This window comes from Sus scrofa, chromosome 9 (genome assembly GCF_000003025.6).
Source record: "Sus scrofa isolate TJ Tabasco breed Duroc chromosome 9, Sscrofa11.1, whole genome shotgun sequence".
NCBI lineage: Eukaryota > Metazoa > Chordata > Mammalia > Artiodactyla > Suidae > Sus > Sus scrofa.
The window spans coordinates 127,585,077-127,598,808 of record NC_010451.4 but is presented as its reverse complement, the minus strand read 5'-3'; the positions used below and the strand labels follow the sequence as shown (position 1 = coordinate 127,598,808).

General features: G+C 34.1%; 1 protein-coding gene across 2 annotated transcripts in view; it reads right to left on the bottom strand.

The window, feature by feature from the left end:
* C9H1orf27 (chromosome 9 C1orf27 homolog) overlaps positions 1-13,732 on the bottom strand; it is a 202,529-nt gene that overhangs the window by 144,168 nt on the left and 44,629 nt on the right. For both annotated transcript variants that reach the window (XR_002335971.1, XR_002335970.1), the window contains exons 15-16: positions 10,807-10,952; positions 8,079-8,142 (exon numbers count right to left, since the gene is read on the bottom strand). The gene's annotated coding sequence lies outside the window, so the exon portion shown is untranslated. The remainder of the gene's footprint in view (positions 1-8,078; positions 8,143-10,806; positions 10,953-13,732) is intronic.

The following is a 13,732-nucleotide window of genomic DNA, read 5'->3' as shown; positions in this document are numbered from 1 at the left end:
TCTATTTCCAAATTAATGAATGCCAGATATACCACATGGATGAAAAGTGCTAGAAGGGAGACTGAAGGGTAATCATGTTTACAATGAGGAGCTTTTAAAAAATCGTTCCGCATGTTTTCTCCTATCAAGTATTGCTAATGAATTTATTAATTCCTTACAAAGTTAGGGAATTACTTTCCAGTTAGGGAATTACTGGACTTAATAACCAGAGCAAAAAATAGGTTCCTTATATTTATAATTTAAAAACTCCTCAGTGGAACAGCTGTTTTAGGTTGATATTGATTCCATGGAGTTAATACATAAGATGATAGCAAGGCTGTGGGGAAGGATAGTCAAACTTGTATCTCAAAAGAGACCAATATTTTAAGAATAAAGCGTAAGTTCTTTTCAATCACCAGTCATTACTGACTATAGTGTAGTATAGTTTGGTAGTGCAGAGGAAGAAAAGCATAGCTTAATGCTGAAAGAAGACTCGCACCTATGGATAAGAAGAATAAAAATGAGTGCTTTGAAAGTTTTCTGTTCAATGAAAGCTTTACTCTTGTAAGAAATAACCCACTGTGCATTAATTTGAAATGAGAGCTAGCAAGCTTAAGCAGGACTAAACCCTGGAATGTATTTAACCCATAATTGCCAAAACAAAAGTAACTAGGTGGCACCTATGCAAAGGGAGTAGTGATGATAGCAACCACTCTCAAAATAAGCACTCAGTGACTAATAGATGCCAGAGTGAAGCTTTGATGGTAACACTCATCAGGAAGAGTCAGACAAAAGGCAGGATTTGACTAGAATATCTGAAACCTGCTGCTGCAGAAATCCTGGATTACCAACTCCCCTCATGTAAACACTTAATCTGCTATGAAATTTGACAGGAGGAGAGGAAGAGATTGTTTTCGTCTCAGCAAAAGAATGAAGTTTTAAATGTAAAGGTTTAAAATGTCATAACATGTCTCATAACAAACCACCCAAATAATAACTGGAATAGACGTGAAGGAAAAGCCAAGAGTGTTGTAAAATAACAGGAAAATCTTTAGGGAAGAGCAAAATTATCTTAGAAAATGAATAGCTTATACATTAGTTAACAAAATGTATTGATAAGGTACAATGTGCCATGCAATGCCCTTGACTTTAGTAAGGTCAAGGTAAAGAAAACATTTAAACAAGCACATGACAAATGCATCTACATTTGTATCTAAATCTGTCTGTATTAGTAGTGGCAGTTAATATCCTGAGCACATTGGTGCCAGAGTCCCTAGGTTTGAATCTACTCACTAATCTACTCACTAATTCTGTGATCTCGGGCAAGTTAGTTAGCCTCTTTGTACCTGTTTCTTCATCTGTAAAATTAGGATAATAATAGCACATTGGGTTGTTATGAGAAAAAATGAGTAAATCATGTCAACAACTTAGTTCCATTGCCTAAAAAGCATTACTCAATATTAGCTATCATTGTTATTATTACTAGTAGCTAAATGTGAAGTAAAATGGTAATACAATACATAAAAATAAGATCTTAAAGATATGCTTACATAAATAGAAACTAATTTATAAAGAAGTTGGAATGTGATTATCTATCTCAAACACATCCTCACATTTCTCTATATAAGGACCTTACTTTAAAAATCTGTACATTTGAATTGAAAAAAATCCTTTAAAACTGCCATTTTAATTAATGACTAATATAAATTAAATTGGTTTTGAAAACAAAGTGCAAAACAAACACTGACACACAAATAAGAAAGAAATCTTGGAATTTTGAGAAGTTTTATAATGAATTTATTCCAGAATATAATTGCGTCCATAACTTAACTGCTCAAATATATCTAGGAAGCTATTATCTCATAATGAAAATCTGATCTGTTTTTCTTTTCTCTCTTTTTCAAATATTCTTCGTATGTCCAACACATCCAAGGAATTATATTAGATAATAGAGGGGTGGTGATTAAAATGGGTAAGATATAGTCGCTCCTTTTCAAGGGACTTACAATTAGGAGCACACATTTCTGAAATTTAAAAAGATGAGTATTTTTATTTGATTTCTTCCTGTTTGAAGTCTTATATTCTGGAATCCAGCTGATACCGAATCTCAGTGACAAAACTGTCACCACTCATCCCCCTCTGACTAGCTAACACATTGACATAACTATTCAGTTCCTCCTCTTTCTGTCACTGCTAACTTCCTTTTTGAAATCTTTAATCTCAATATATCATTCTCTGATTACAGCCACCTACCTCTCCAGCTCTATCAATCTTTTACTCTCAATTCACATTCTTTAAGACCACCAATTTCTCTAACTTACCTTTCTAACATTATCTCCATTCTCATGGTTTCTATCCTTCCCACATAGCCTAGACACTTGGTGGATAACATCAATCACCTTTCTGGTAACACACTATATTTCATCCCCTTATTCTTTCAAAGCACTTCTCTTCTAAATCCCCAAATTTCTGAATATTTCAACTGAAGTCCATGGCTTGTCCAGAGAACAATTCTGTTTTCCATTTCCCACAGTCACCATTTCAAACCTTTATTATTCTCCTCAGTCTTCCTCTCACAGATCCTTCCCCCTCTGAACAAATGACCTTGCCTTCAACATCACAGAAAAAAACTGAGCCTCCTCAGAAAGAATTTCCCTAATTGCTTACCCCACATATATTAACACAACTATTCATCATTTCATTGTTCTCAAAGATGTCTCTCCACATAAGGCCAATACTGCCATCTGTGCTTTTAATCAGATTATATCACATTCAAGTTTCACTTTTTTTTGCTTATAATATACAATTTTAGTTTCTCCTTTTATATCACAATTTCTTATTCACAATCTAAAATCAAGTCTACATCTTGTTCTTCATCAGTTTTGATCCCTGGCCCAGGAACTTCCACATGCCATAGGTGCAATTTTTTTTTTAAGTTCAAGGTAATGATCAAATATATAAAGATAATTAAAGAACTTTGGAGAAGAATGGATGAGCAAAGTGAGAAGTTAGAAGTTTTTGACAAAGAGACAGAAAATACAAAGACCAACCAGAGATAAAGAATATAATAACTGAACTGAAAAAATACACTAAAAGGAATCAACAGTAGACTAAATGATACAGAGGAACAGATCAATGAGCCAGGAGACAGAGTAGTGGAAATCACTAAAGCTGAACAGAAAAAAGTTTTTCTTTTATTAAAAAAAATGAGGAAAGTTTTAGAACCTCTGGGACAACATCAAGCACACTAACATTTGAATTTAAGGGATCCCAGAAGAATAAGAGAGAAATAAAGGGCAGAGATATCTGAAAACATAATAGCTGAAAACTTCCCTAACCTGGGAAAGGAAACAGATTTCCAGGTGCAGGATACAGAGAATCCCAAAAAGTTTCAACCCAAAGAGGACCATATCAAAACACACTGCTAGCAGGAAGGTTAAAAGATGAAAGTAGTAAAATCATCTGTATCCACAGTAAACGGTAAGGGATGCAAAAAACAAAAAGATGTAAAATATGTTTAAAAAACAGTCATCAAGGGGGGGAGAGTAAAAATGCAGGGCTGCTAAAATACATTTGAAATTAAGAGATCAGCAACTTAAAATAATCATATATATATATATGATTTACATATATATAAACCTCATGGTAAACACAAACCCAAAATCTATAATAGATACACACACACATACACAAAGAAAGGAATCCAAACAACAGTAAAGATACTCATCAAATAAGGGAAAAGTACAAAAGAAAAAGTAACAAAAAAATGAACAAAAAACAATGAACAAAATATTAATAAGTACATACATATCAATAATTACTTTAGGTGTTAATGGACCAAATGCTTCAGTCAAAAGACATAGAGTAGCTGCATGGATACAAAAGCAAAGCCTGTTTGTGTGCTGCCTGTGAGACACATTTCAGATTCAAAAACACACACAGACTGAAAATGAGGGGATGGGAAAAGATATTTCATGCAAATGGAAATCAAAAGAAAGCTGGGATAGCCATACTTATATCAGACAAAATAACTTTAAAACAAAGATTGTTACAAGAGACAAAGACGGACATTAAATAATAATCAATGGATTCAATACAAGAAGAAAATATAACAATTTTAAATATTTATGCATCCAACATGGGAAGGACTAGATTGCTCCAGAGATGAATTCTTCCAAACACTGAGAGAAGAACTGATACCTATCCTTCTCATACTTCAAAAAATTACAGAGGAAGAGAAATGCTTCTTAACTAATGAAGCCAGCATCACCCTAATACCAAAACCAGACAACAGTATCACAAATAAATAAAATAACAGGCCAATATCACTGTGGAACATAGATGCAAAAATCTTGAACAAAATATTAGCAAACCAAATCTAAATACATTATAAGGATCATACACCATAACCAAATGAATAAATCCCCGTAATGCAAGGATGGTTTAATATCAACAAATCAATCAATGTGATATACTACATTAACAAACAAAAGAATGAAAACCATATAGCCATTTCAATACATGCAGAAAAAGCTTTTGGCAAAAGTCAACACCCATTTATGATAAAAACTCTCCAGAAAGTGGGTATAGAGGGAACATACCTTAACATAATAAAGGCCAAATATGATAAGCCCACAGCTAACATCATATTTAATGGTGAAAAGCTGGAAGCATTTCCTTTGAGATCAGAAATAGAATGAGGTGTCCATTCTTGCCACTTTTATTAAACATAGTATTGAAAGTCCTAGTCACAACAATCATACTAGAAAAAGAGATAAAATTAATCCAAATTGGAAAGAAAGAAGTAAAACTGTCACTGTTTGCAGATGACATGATACTGAACATAAAGAATCCTAAAGACACCACCAAAAAACTCCTAGAGCTCATTAATTGGTAAAGTTGCAGAATACAAAATTAATATATGTAAATCTGTTGCATTTGTACACACTATACACAACAAACTATCAAAAAGAGAAATTAAGAAAACAATAGCATTTGCAATCACATCAAAAAGAACAAAACACCTAGGAATAAACCTACCTAAGGAGATAAAATACATATACTCAGAAAACTTAAGACATTGATGAAAGCTTGAAGACAACACAAACAGCTGGAAATATACACCAGTGTTCATGGATTGGAAGAATTAATATTGTTAAAATGGCTGTACAACCAAAAACAATCTACAGATTCAGTGAAATCTCTATCAAAAACCAATGGTGGGAGTTCCCATCTTGGCTCAGTTGGTTAACAAATTTGACTAGGAACCATGAGGTTGCGGGTTCCATCCCTGGCCTTGCTCAGTGGGTTAAGGATCTGGCGTTGCCATGAGCTGTGGTGTAGGTCACAGACGCGGCTCAGATCCCACATTGCTGTGGCTCTGGTGTAGGCCGGCAGCTACAGCTCCGATTAGTAACCCTAGCCTGGGAACCTCCATACATATGCCACAGACGCAGTCCTAGAAAGAGAAAAAAAAAATGGTGTTCTTCACAGAACTGGAACAAATAATTTTAAAATTGGTATTAAAACACAAAAGACCTTTAAGGGCAAAACTGATGCTCCCTGACTTCAGACTACAAAGCTACAAGTAATCAAAACAGCATAATATGAGCACAAAACAGACAAATAGATCAATGGAACAGAATAGAGAGCTCTGAAATAAACCTACTACATATGACAAAGGAGGCAAGAATACATAATGGAGAAAAGACAGTCTCTTTAATAAGTGGTCCTGAGAAAACTGGACAGCTATATTGTAAAAAATTTGGAACACTGTCTCATACCATATACAAAAATAAACTCACAGTAAATTAAAAACCTAAAGGTAAACCAGAAATCATAAAACTCCTAGAAGAAAACATAGGCAAAACACTCCTTGACATAAATCACAACAATCTGCTTTTTCAATCTGTCTCCTAAGACAAAGGAAACAAAAGCAAAAATAAATGAGACCACATTAAACCTAACACTTTTGCACAGCAAAGGAAATCATCAATAAAATAAAAAGACAATCTACTGAATGGAGAAAACACTTGCAAATGATATGACTAATAAGAGGTTACTATACAAAATATATAAATAGCCTATATAACTCAATATTTAAAAAAACAAACAACCCAATTAAAGAAATGGCAGAAGACCTCAATAGACATCTTTCCAAAAAGGATATACAGATAGGAGTTCCCTTGTGGCACAGTGGGTTAAGGATCTGGTGTTGTCATTTCAGCAGCTCAGGTCCCTGTTGTGGGGCGGGCTCAATCCCTGGCCCAGGAACTTCCACATGCCACTGATGCAGACAAAAAAAAAAAAAAAGACATACAGATGGCCAACAGGCACATGAAAAGATAGATGCCCAATATCACTAATCACCAGACAAACACAAGTCAAAACCACAATGAGATATATCACCTCACACCTGGCAGAATGGCTAGCATCAATAAGACCACAAATCACAACTGTTGGCAAGGATGTGGGGAAAAGGGTACCCTTGTACACAATTGGTGGGAATATAAATTGGTGTAGCCACTGGGGATAACAATATAGGGAAGTCCTCAAAAAGAGAACTACCTTATGACCCAGAAATTCCATTCTTAAAATACACATTCAAAGAAAATGAAAATATTAGTTTTAAAAGATACATGCACCCCAATGTTTATAGAGGAATTATTTATAATTGCCAAGATATGAAAGCAACCTGTGTCCATTAACAGATGAATAGATAAAGATGTACATATATACAATGAAACACTACTCAGCCATTAAAAAGAATGAGAATGCCATTTCCAACAATATGGATGAAGCTGCAGGGAATTATGTTTAGTAAAGTAAGTCAGTCAGAGAAAAACAAATGCTGTCTGTTATCACTTACATGTGGAATCTAAAATAAGACAGATTAATAAATATAACAAAAAAGAAACAGAATCACAGATATAGAGAACAAATTAGTAGTTACCAGTGGGGGGAGGAAGGAGGAAAGGGCAATATAAGGGTATGGATTAGGAGTACTAGGTATAAAATAGATAAGAAATGAGGACATATTGTACAGTGCTGGGAATTTTAGTCATTATTTTCTAGTAACTTTCAATGGCATATAACCTATAAAAATTATAAACCAGTATGTTGTATACCTAAAACTAATATATACTGTAAATCAACTGTACCTCAACTTAAATTTTTATAAACTAAAAACCCAAACTTAACAGCAATAATCTAGTCAGTTTTCAAGGGTTTGATCTCTAATTGCATGTCTGGAACCTTAAAAATATTATAAAGACTACTTTGGTATTGACATAAATTTATATAAATACCTGCAGGATTTATGACAAAAAGTTATTATTTTTTACAGCAAATAGACTTGAAAATTTGGTATATATATGTTTCAATAACACTTATGCCTTTAATAAGAAAAAATTTTAAAAGTTAAGAACAAATACATTTGTCATAGGCAGCTGTTTGTGTATCCTGTTATGAAAATGAAATACTTCACAAACAAGTTAAATATTAAATTACTGAACAAATAGAAATGCAAAAACAATATGTAAGTCATGATTGCTAAAGAATTCACGTGAATGCAATCTTATCCATGCTATGGAATAGTAGCTTTGGAGACTCCAAATAGCACAGCTAACATTTTTATAATGTGTTATATACAATTTTACCTACATTATCTCATCTGAGTCTCACAATTCCTCTATGAAATAGGCAGAGAAATGGTTTTAACACATCCTGCTCAAGGATGAAGGCAATTTTTTTTACCTTTATTGAGGTATAAATGACAATTTGTAGGACATCTAAAGTACACAACATAATGATTTGATATACATTGTGAGAGGATCCCCCCACTGCCAATCAAGTTAACTAACACAGAGGATGGAGAAATTTTTGACTTGTCTAGGTTTATATGGTTATTAAGATGTAGAACTTGAACTTAATGTCTAATGTCTATACTCTTCATATTACATCATACAACTTGCCTAGCAGTAACCAGCACAAAGAACACATTAACAACCAAATTTGGGATTCTCTAAGATTAGAAGATTTGTCTTAGTATATTTCAAGTCCACATGTCAATTCTGCAGAAAAAAAAAAACAGAAGTTACCTGGAATCCTGATAAAGCTTCAGTAAGTCTCACAACTCCAACAACGAATGCAGTGATCATGTCCCTGGCAGAGAGGACAAGGTTAGGTATACAGTAATCTCACTTTTCAATTATAGAGTTTCCTTATTTGAGCAACAGTATTTAAGGAAAACATAAAGGGTTTTGTTGTTGCTGTTGTTGTTTGTCTTTTTAGGGCTGCACCTGTGGCACATGGAGGTTCCCAGGCTAGGGGTCTAATTGGAGCTGGAGCTACCAGTCTACCCCACAGCCACAGCAATGCCAGATCCGAGCTGCATCTGCCACCTACAACGCAGCTCATGGCCATGCTGGATCCTTAACCCACTGAGTGAGGCCAGGGATCAAACCCTGCAACCTCATGGTTCCTAGTTGGATTCATTCCACTGCGCCACGACAGGAACTCCAAAACATAAAGTTTTATCTTTACTTGAAGTCCTCAGTAATAACATGTGTCAAAGTCCTTTTATCTTTCTGGGCTTTGAAAATTTTCCATAGTATATAAGACAATGTTTCTAAAAACTGATTTTCATAAAACCAGGTGGTTCACCCTAGGATCTTTTATATCTATTCCCACTTGCAATCCCTGAACAGATACTAGCTTGATTTAATCATGCTATCTCAAAAGTAAAGAATTCATTTTTAAAGATTGGTATTTATTCACTGCTGACAACACATAACTCCTTTATATAGTTCTTATTCTAACATTATTAATGCACTTTCAACAGTTAATGATAGTCACACATGAAATTCAACTTGCTAGGTAACCTGAATTATAGAGACCTACATAGTAAATTACGTAAGTCTCAAGAAGAAGTTTAGAAGACCATGGCTGTATATTATATTTACCTTTTATTAAAAATAAATCTGGATACCATTTTGGCCATAATTTTTTCTATTTTCAGCATTTAAGGAGAAAAGAGATTTTTTTTAAAAAAAATTCTGTTGTAGCTTGTTTTTTGATGGGGGAATGAATGGAAAGAAATTTTAAACTTCTTTGTGACTTTTCCAGAGGTGAGTGGCAGTGAATTGCTATCCACTTGAAACAAAAATTATTATACTAATCTTCTCAGTCCCACGGTGAAAATTTAAAGTAGAAATAGTTCCAAACATAACTATAGTAACAAAAACATAAATGACTTAAACTCACTAGTTAAAAGGCATGCATTCCCAAATAAGACTCTAAAAAAATCAAGATAGTTTCTGCTCAAAAGAGATACACTTAAAGCATAAGGACACAGAAAATTTTGAAGCAAAATGATGCGAAAGCTATAACATGCAAATTTTTAAAGTGAGCATCACCAAATTAATATCAGACAAAATAAGCTTAAAGCGAAAAAGCATTATTAGATATGGAACTGGTCATTATATAATGATAAAATGGTACATTTCACCAGGAAGATCTATCAATTTTAAATTTAACAAATACCTAATAAAACATCATAAATACACACAATACAAATTAATAAAATACGAGAAAGTGACTAATACACCATGAGTGACTTCAGTATAGTTTGTTCAATCCTTAGTAGATCAAATTAAAAAATTAAATTAACCACATAATTAACACGCTTGAATTGGGGGACATATAAAACACTGCAACCTGTAATTAGTGGCCTAACCATTCCCCCCTATGTAGCACACAAAGAGTATTTTCAAAAGTTAATGAACTAGGTCACCATAAAACAAATTGTATTTTAGGACACTGAGACTGTTTGCCACAATTAACCTTGTATTCACCAAAAAGAAAGTTCCCCACCTTTTCCCACTCACTACTGCCTGCCTGCTCCCCACTTACCATTTGCCATAATCATCCTGAGCCATCCTCTCTATCCCTTCCCCTTCAAAAACAGCACACTTCCCTTTATATTCACCCTTTTCTCCAAGCAATCCTTCCACATCTTTGCCATAACTGAAACCTAGTTCTTCCAAGAAAGCGCACTTTCCCTTTATTGCTTTCAAGTGTGATTGTTTCTTTTAAAATCCAAGTATCATTGACATTCTCATTTGCCCCAGATCATTGTTCCCACCCGCTTCTGTAAAAAATCTTATAAAGGCTCATGGTGTCTGTATCACTTTTCTTCCATTATTGAAACTCAGTGGCCTTCTAATCACTCTCTATCATTTATAAAAAATTTGATACTCAATTCACACACTTCTCTTATGCTTCTATGCTTCAAATTCTATTATCATGCTGGGTATTATTATTCTAGCAGATCCTCTTCCATAATCTGGAATCTGTTCCTTGACCTCATCTCTTGATCTCCTTAGCCACTCACTTCATTTGCTAACATCTACATGCTTCTTCCCAAATCACTATTCCAAGCATTCTTACTTATGATCACAATCATGTCTCATTTACTTGTCAACTACCAAAATTTTGAGTCTTTTATCCTTTCCTGATCTCCACTGTATTGACATCTTTACAGTACAATTCACCAAAACATTCTTTCTTCCTCTGTCCTCCACCTCCCCCAACTCTTGCTGTGTTCTCCTCCTTTTCACTTGCTTAGATTTCAGGGTTCATCATTTAAATAATATCCTTTAAACAATAGTATTGGCAACATCCTAAATTCCTTGGGCTTTCTTTACTTTCAACTTAGCTTTTAGACACGACCCTCAACTATTATATATTTTTTCTATTCTTAAATCTGAGATGTCAAAGGGTACTGGGAGGAAAAACACGTAATTTCATTCATTTATTATTACTAACCTCAAATGGGACTTTACCAGTGTCTGGTAATCGTACTACATTTGTTTGGTCGAGTTGATCTTCCATTCTTTGCAATAAGTCTGAAATCTTCTTTAGTCTCCTCTTTCTTCACTCATAGTAGATGATCTTGCCAAATTCACAGAAATCTGAAGGCATCAGATGAAATCATCTTTATCTTTCCACTGCCGAATCTACAAGCCCATACATACCTGAACCAATTTTCTTCTCTCTCTGAGCTATAATTTCAGAATAGATGTTCCTTCTCTCAAGGCCAGTAGCTGCCTGTGGTTTAGAGACTATTCCCTCCCCTCCCACCTTCTCAAGAATCTTATTCATGTTTTTTTACTTTGGTATAGTCATCCCGCTTGCTTCTACGTAAGTAATCGCTCCCTTTCATCAGTACCTCTCTGCTTAGTATATATATATATATGCCCCAGTAACTACTAGGTTTAGCAAGTCATTTCCTGAACTTCAGTTTCTGAATTGTTTAAGTATGATAAAAATGAAAGTACTTTGCAAATTGTAATGCAGTATATAATGAGAGTTAATATTACAATTTGTTTTAACCCAAAGATCAAAGGAATTAAGTGACTTCCCAAGGTTTATTGTTTCCTAATTGGAAGATCTAAGGATACAACTCAACTCTCCATTATCATTAGCTATTATTTCATTTATAACTAAAATATAGAAAATTACTTTCAGTACTGCTAACCTGAAAGCACAGAAATATTTTTTAAACCATGTTTTTGTTTTGTTTTGTTTATATATAGATATTGAAGTTTATTTATAGATATTGCATCTTAGCTTATTAACATCCAGAATTTTAATCATGGGGATAGGCATCTGGTTTTATCTACAACTAAATTGGATTTGACTAAAATAGAATCTAAAGCTTATTAAACTAGCTTTCATCCCTATCATCAAATTCCCTTTCACAATTCTGTAAACATAAGAGCTCCTTAACAAACTGAACGAATCAAGTAAAAAATATTTCCCTAAAAGATGTCTTTCTAATTAAGAACTTTTGTACAGGGCTGTTTTGGGACCAGAACTTCAATTCTTCCACAGTTATAGTATAAAGTCTACCTTCATTTGAAGGGGCCAATTACATAAAACATTTACAAAATATTTTTACAAAGATGAAAAAAGAAGGAATAATCTATTTTTGACTATTGAGATAGATAATAGTTACTCAAATGTGTGCTCTTTCTAATTACATGTCCTTGGATACAATACATAATAAACAATGTTTACATCAATTGTATCCATTGAATTTGGATCCATTCAACAAATCCTCACCTTACTTACAGGAGAGTGTTATAAAAATCCAATGAGATAATTTATGTGAAAATACTTTAGAAATGGCAAAAATAGAGAAAAACAACTGTCACTTCTAACTTTGCTTTTATCTCTATTCTTTAATCAATAAATCAAAACCTACTAAATATTAATTTACCTTTTAATAGGTTATGAATTATATATCTTTAGTGAATTTACTGCCTTTAGTGAATATTTATTACCATATTTTGTATTCCCAATACAATTACTTTATGGCAAAACTTAGAAATCAAGAAAAACTTACCAAACGTTTTGCCTAATTTATATTTAGACAAATCCTTTAGATAAAAGTCAACAAATAAGCACTGTAATAGAGTTTGATTATCCCCAACAATTTTAGTAATATGGTTTTAAATCTACTGACCTTTGAGCATTGTAGGAATAGGTAAAAGGGAAAGACATTTTATGTTTCCACAGAAATGTCGTAACAGAAAGGAGAAAAGACAGGTGTTATGACAAAAGGCAGACTGTGGTAAAGAAATGTGGACTATGTTTTTAGTTAATAGTAATTATTTCCCTAGGGAACATCTTCAGTGGTCTCCCTTTCTCCATATTCTCGATCATTTTAAAAATTTGACATATACTAAGAATATATGTGCACGAAGTCTCCAGGGATGAATGTCATCAATTCTTTTCCTCTCTGTATTCATGTGCTACTCCTTCACTGAGACATGTGCTCCCTTTTTCCCTCCCATGGAAACTAAGCTGGTTCTTTTTGCTCTGGTCAATAGAACACAGAAGAATGACATTCTGGGACTTGAGAACCCTGGCTTTAAGAGGTTAACAACTTACACTTACTTCTTCTTTAAATAGTGATTTAGGGGGCTTTTGGGCGGGGGGGGGGGAATTCAACCACCATGCTGTGAGAAACTTAAGTCCTATGGAGAGGTCATATGGAGGAGAAATAGATAAGCTGCCAACCATGTGGATGAGCTATCTTGTATGCCACAGTTCTTAGGTAATTGAAGCCCTGGCCAACATTATATGGAACAGAACCTTTCAGATTAGCCAGCTGATCCCAGTCTACTCACAGAAACATGAAAGGTAATAAAATGGTGGTTTAATGCCAACAAGTTTAGAGGTTGTTTGTTATGAAGCCAGAGACAACCAAAATAGAAATTAGTACCAAGAAACAGGGTTCTATTGGGCCAAAGCTAAAACATGCAGCCTTAACCTTGGAACTGAGCAAGCTGTAGGACTTTCAGGAAATAAGGGAGACTAGTAGTACAATGAGGAAATTGTTATTGAAAGGCAACACTTTCACCTGCAGTAATGTGAAAGGTAGAACTGATAAATTCATGTAAAGTGCTACGGGAAAGAAGTAACCTAATAAACCTGTGGATCTGGGTGAGGAGATTTCCAGGTAGAATACTGAAAATGCCAACTAACTTCTCTTAGCTGGCTGCGATCACATATGAGGAGAGAGAGATGAACTAAATAAGAAACTGTTCAGTTTTGGAGAAAAATTCTTAGGAAACATAAAGGGCCCAGAACACCTTTTCCAGACAGCAACAGGTTCTCAAGAAAGAAATGCCCTCTGAGCAAAGATCAGATCCAGGAAATTACTAGTGAAACTGCATCAGTGTAA